Raw genomic sequence first — 6,257 nt, 5'->3', positions numbered from 1 at the left:
TTTAACCTGGCGTAAAGTAGACGTCACTTTAACCTGGCGTAAAGTAGACGCCGTCACTTTAACCGGGCGTAAAGTAGACGTCACTTTAACCTGGCGTAAAGTAGACGTCACTTTAACCAGGCGTAAAGTAGACGACACTTTAACCGGGCGTAAAGTAGACGTCACTTTAACCGGGCGTAAAGTAGACGTCACTTTAACCGGGCGTAAAGTAGACGTCACTTTAACCGGGCGTAAAGTAGACGTCACTTTAACCTGGCGTAAAGTAGACGCCGTCACTTTAACCGGGCGTAAAGTAGACGTCACTTTAACCGGGCGTAAAGTAGACGCCGTCACTTTAACCGGGCGTAAAGTAGACGCCGTCACTTTAACCGGGCGTAAAGTAGACGTCACTTTAACCGGGCGTAAAGTAGACGTCACTTTAACCTGCCGTAAAGTAGACGCCACTTTAACCGGGCGTAAAGTAGATGTCACTTTAACCGGGCGTAAAGTAGACGCCGTCACTTTAACCGGGCGTAAAGTAGACGCCGTCACTTTAACCGGGCGTGAAGTAGACGCCGTCACTTTAACCGGGCGTAAAGTAGACGTCACTTTAACCGGGCGTAAAGTAGACGCCGTCACTTTAACCGGGCGTAAAGTAGACGCCGTCACTTTAACCAGGCGTAAAGTAGACGCCGACACTTTAACCAGGCGTAAAGTAGACGTCACTTTAACCTGGCGTAAAGTAGACGTCACTTTAACCGGGCGTAAAGTAGACGCCGTCACTTTAACCGGGCGTAAAGTAGACGTCACTTTAACCTGGCGTAAAGTAGACGCCGTCACTTTAACCTGGCGTAAAGTAGACGACACTTTAACCAGGTGCCTTCAGCTCGTCATTCCTCTTCGCTCTGAAACCAGAAGCTCCTGTTTGTTTTCTTAAAGTTATTACGTCAACATTCCAGCTGCTCTGACGTCCACCAGAACGCCAACGAGGCGACCTCTCGCTGTCTTGATCCACCGCTTTACCATTATGATGCATTCAAGACACCTGGGAGGGCTGGGCATTTTAACACTTGACCAAACTAAAGGTTTTTTAATGAAGGCGTAAAAGTCTTGATCCTCGGAGCTCGGCCGCCTTCTTCCTGAACATTGACCCCCCGTTTACTGTCACATTCTTTAAGACGAAGAATAAACGTCAGCCTGTAACTCTCAGGACGCCGTCTGTCAGCTGTTTCTCTTCCTGTGACACCCCACGTACTCCTACCGAGAATGCCTTTATTGTCATTATACAAATTGTACAACGAGATTCCTTAATCCCTGACCGTGTGACCTTCAGGTGCTGCTGACCACGTGGGCAGGCGACCACGTGGGCAGGCGACCTGTCCCAGTCAGCATTAATACTTACATGGTTTTTTTCAGACGTCTGTGTTCAGGCTTTTAGACGATTAAATTATCATTCCGTGAAGTCTGGAGTTGAAACACATTTTTCCTGGGTGACTTGAATGCATCACGGAGGTTCAGGTGAGCTGTGTGAGGAAGGGACCAGTGAGTGAGCAGCGTGGGGGGGGGGGGGGGTGGGGGGGTGTGAAGTGTAAATAGGTGTTTTATACCAGTTGTGTGTCTGAGAGCTGATTGGTGGGTTTTTTAATGACGTGTATATTTTGACTCGTGTTTGCGACTGTTCTGAGCCTTACACTGTTTGTGTCACAAAAACAACAAAACAGATTAAATCACTTTTTATCGAAACTGAAGACTCGTCTGTCTCTGAACCTGAAGGTCGAAACGCAACCTGGCGCCCACCTGTCAATCAGCTCAGCTACACGCCTTATTGTGAATAACTCTGATCCTTCATCCAATCAAAACTGCTGAGTCATCCAAACATTCCCCCCGTACAGTGTGTGTGGATGGAGACATGAGCTAATCACACCTATTTGGTTTTTTGAAGCAGGCTGTAAACATGTTCATGTCTGCTGTAAAAACAGGCTGTTTGAATGGGTGTGTATGTGACTTCCTGTGCTGCTGCAGCCAGCCTCTAGTGGACACTCCAGGTACTGCAGCCAGCCTCTAGTGGACACTCCAGGTACTGCAGCCAGCCTCTAGTGGACACTCCAGGGACTGCAGCCAGCCTCTAGTGGACACTCCAGGTACTGCAGCCAGCCTCTAGTGGACACTCCAGGTACTGCAGCCAGCCTCTAGTGGACACTGCAGGTACTGCAGCCAGCCTCTAGTGGACACTGCAGGTACTGCAGCCAGCCTCTAGTGGACACTCCGGGTACTGCAGCCAGCCTCTAGTGGACACTGCAGGAACTGCAGCCAGCCTCTAGTGGACACTGCAGGAACTGCAGCCAGCCTCTAGTGGACACTCCGGGTACTGCAGCCAGCCTCTAGTGGACACTGTAAGAACTGCAGCCAGCCTCTAGTGGACACTGCAGGTACTGCAGCCAGCCTCTAGTGGACACTCCGGGTACTGCAGCCAGCCTCTAGTGGACACTCCAGGAACTGCAGCTAGCCTCTAGTGGACACTGCAGGAACTGCAGCCAGCCTCTAGTGGACACTCCAGGTACTGCAGCCAGCCTCTAGTGGACACTCCAGGTACTGCAGCCAGCCTCTAGTGGACACTCCAGGTACTGCAGCCAGCCTCTAGTGGACACTCCAGGAACTGCAGCCAGCCTCTAGTGGACACTCCAGGTACTGCAGCCAGCCTCTAGTGGACACTCCAGGAACTGCAGCCAGCCTCTAGTGGACACTCCAGGAACTGCAGCCAGCTTCTAGTGGACACTCCAGGTACTGCAGCCAGCCTCTAGTGGACACTCCAGGAACTGCAGCCAGCCTCTAGTGGACACTCCAGGTACTGCAGCCAGCTTCTAGTGGACACTCCAGGTACTGCAGCCAGCCTCTAGTGGACACTCCAGGTACTACAGCCAGCCTCTAGTGGACACTCCAGGTACTGCAGGATGTGACACTCCAGCATCAGCTTCATGGTTAAACACTGGAGGTTTGCTGATTGGTTTATTCAGGCTGTTCGTGGTTTGAATGAAAGCTTGACGTCAGTCCCTCGGTGCACGTCGAACAATAAGAAGATTCTATCTGTGGATTTGAACATGTTGGTTCTCATCAGTGCACCTTGGATTCATCAGCTTTCATTCAAATCAAATGTAGTTCAAAGTTTGTCACAGCGAGAGACACCTCGGGACAACAGATGGAAACGAGCACGTCTATGATCTGGCATCTTCTCCAGCTGCTCACTGGTCAAATACTCGTCCTAAAGACCAAGTGTGAAACCAGCACCACTTCAGTCTGTAGAGACTTCAGATGGGAACCTGAAGGGGGGTTGTCGGTTCAAGTCTGGGCCTTACTCGAGTCTCTGGAGCTTCTCCCCCACTCTGTCCACAGCATCCATGTGTGAACTCACCTGGGTCACATGACCAGGCTGCCCACAAACTACACGACACACCTTTAGAAATATAGTGTGGTGTGTGACACGAGGAGCCCGGTCTCAAACCGTCCGACCCTCCCTGAGGACGGGACGGGACCCGTCCGACCCTCCCTGAGGACGGGACGGGACCCGTCCGACCCTCCCTGAGGACGGGACCGGACCCGTCCGACCCTCCCTGAGGACGGGACCGGACCCGTCCGACCCTCCCTGAGGACGGGACCGGACCCGTTACCCCGTTAATGCTCCCCGTCTTAAATCCATACGTTAACATGTATGCATGTGTATCATGGTTTTATATTCCTCTTGTGTAAAGTGAAGTGTGATGACCAAACACGACCAGGAGGGGGCAGCAGACACTCACTTTAAACATCTGAAGATTATTGGTCCACACTCAGAACATTTTAACACGAGCTCACGCGTGATGAACAGAGTCACACTAACACTGACCTCCACCCATCAGGGGTCAAAGGTCGCTACAGGGTCTCTGTTACTCATCACATTCAGCCGCTGGTGAAAAGGTTAAAGTTGAACCTGTGTCTTTACTTCAGGATGTAAGAACAGAGCGGTCTGGACTCTGATGGCGTTTTATCTGTGCACGCCGCGTCTCCACGCCGACGCTCTGGACTGATGATGAAAGAGAAGAAGTGAAGCGTTCAGTCGAGGAAACCAAAAGAAAAGATCTGAAGCTTTACAGACTTCAGGAAGTTCATATCCGTGTCTTCTTATCCCGCCGCCACACACACACACACACCCCGCCGCCGCCCCCCCCCCCCCCCCCCCCCCAGGCCCGGTGACACCCAGCAGAACAAAGACGGATTGTAGGGAAAAAGCACCGGCATGCCAGCTTGGTTTCACATGGCTGTCAAACAGAGAGCAGAAAGTTTAACATAATCCTGCAACACACACACACACACACACACACACACACACACACACACACACACACACACACACACACACACACACACACACACACACACACACACACACACACACACACACACAAAACTACACACACACACACACACAAAACTACACACACACACACACACACACACACACACACACACAAAACTACACACACACACAGACACACACACACACACACACAAAACTACACACACACACAGAACTACACACACACAGACACACACACACACACACAAAACTACACACACACAGAACTACACACACACAGAACTACACACACACACAGAACTACACACACACACACACACAGAACTACACACACACACAGAACTACACACACACACACACACAGAACTACACACACAGAACTACACACACACACACACACACACACACACACACGACGCATCACGTGAAGTCACGACAGCAGATCTCTTCTTTGTCACTTCGAGCGGTCAGAACACGAAACGCCGTGACTGAGACGTTCAACACGTCGTTTTTCAGTCGACCGTTGGAGGTCGATCTCCGCAGAGTTCTCGTTACGTTGAAATTGTTACTTCATGAAAGATTTGAAAAAAGAAGCTGCTCACTGATTGGACGGCTGTCAAAACCTGAATACACTCCACCTGCGTGCTCATTGGTCAGAAGTGTTTCCATGACCTGAAGCTAACGAGCTAGCAGCACAAACTTCGTCTCTCTGCAGGTCGTTAATCTCTCGTGTGATTGGTCTAAACTCGTCGACAGGTTTTAATGCGTACGAATCATCGCATTAAAAAACGGAATCATCCTACAGAAACGCGCTGATTCAGCACGCTTCATCACGCTTCATCACGTTTTAATGACGGCCTGTCTCCCGTGGCGACTCGTTTGTGTGACTCGGCTGAAGATGAGTCCTCGTCTCCTCGATGGACGGATGTTTGGTGTCAGCGGGGGACATATTGGCGGTTTGCTAACGCCCGCCGGGCAGCTACTTTAAATGCTAATTCTACTCCCAAAGTGTTAGCTGCCCGCTAACGTCCTCTGAGCCTCCTGCAGAGCACCGCCGCAAACAAACACAACACGCCTGTCAAACTGATAATCCGCCGCCGCCGCCTGGACGCGTGTTTCATGAGCAGTCACGCGTGTTTGACATGTTTGAGGGGGAGAAGAAGAGGGAAACTTATTTAGGCAGGAAGTGGAGAGGAAGAGAGTCAGCGTGTGGCTAATGGCGTCCGGCTGACGGGTCCATCACGGATTTAAATGCTACCGCCGCGCTGCACCGGCTGACAGCTTGGCTGCTTCTGCCTGAGAGCAGATTAGAGAGAAGCTCGGTTCACTGGCCTCCATCAGCAGCCTGACGCTGCTCCACCAGCAGCCTGACGCTGCTCCACCAGCAGCCTGACGCTGCTCCACCAGCAGCCTGACGCTGCTCCACCAGCAGCCTGACGCTGCTCCACCAGCACAGAGCCGCCAGGTAAATCCGTCCAGGTGAGACCAGACGTGAATAATCGTCCATCAGCCGCCGGGCGTCAGGGTCAGTCTGAGATTATGCTAATGTGACGCCTTAAACACGCACACACACACACACACACACACACGCACACACACACACACACACACACACACACACACACACACACACACACACACACACACACACACACACACACACACACACACAGAGCCTGCAGGTCAATTAAAGCTGCCGGACGATCAGCAGACGGTCCATTAAATCGTCCTTCGGTCCGTCTGATGGACCCCTGCAGAGACGCTCCTTCTCCTTCAGAGGACAAACACGAGGTGTGTGTGTGTGCGTGTGTGTGTGCGTGCGTGTGTGTGTGTGTGTGTGTGCGTGCGTGTGGGGGGGGGGTCAAAGAAATCTGTTTACTTTGTTTTCTTTCATGTTCAATAAAAACGTCTGCAGAGAAAAAAAGCT

This window comes from Symphodus melops, assembly GCF_947650265.1.
Source record: "Symphodus melops genome assembly, chromosome: 8".
NCBI lineage: Eukaryota > Metazoa > Chordata > Actinopteri > Labriformes > Labridae > Symphodus > Symphodus melops.
The sequence above is the reverse complement of the archived record's forward strand: the minus strand, read 5'-3'. Positions refer to the sequence as shown.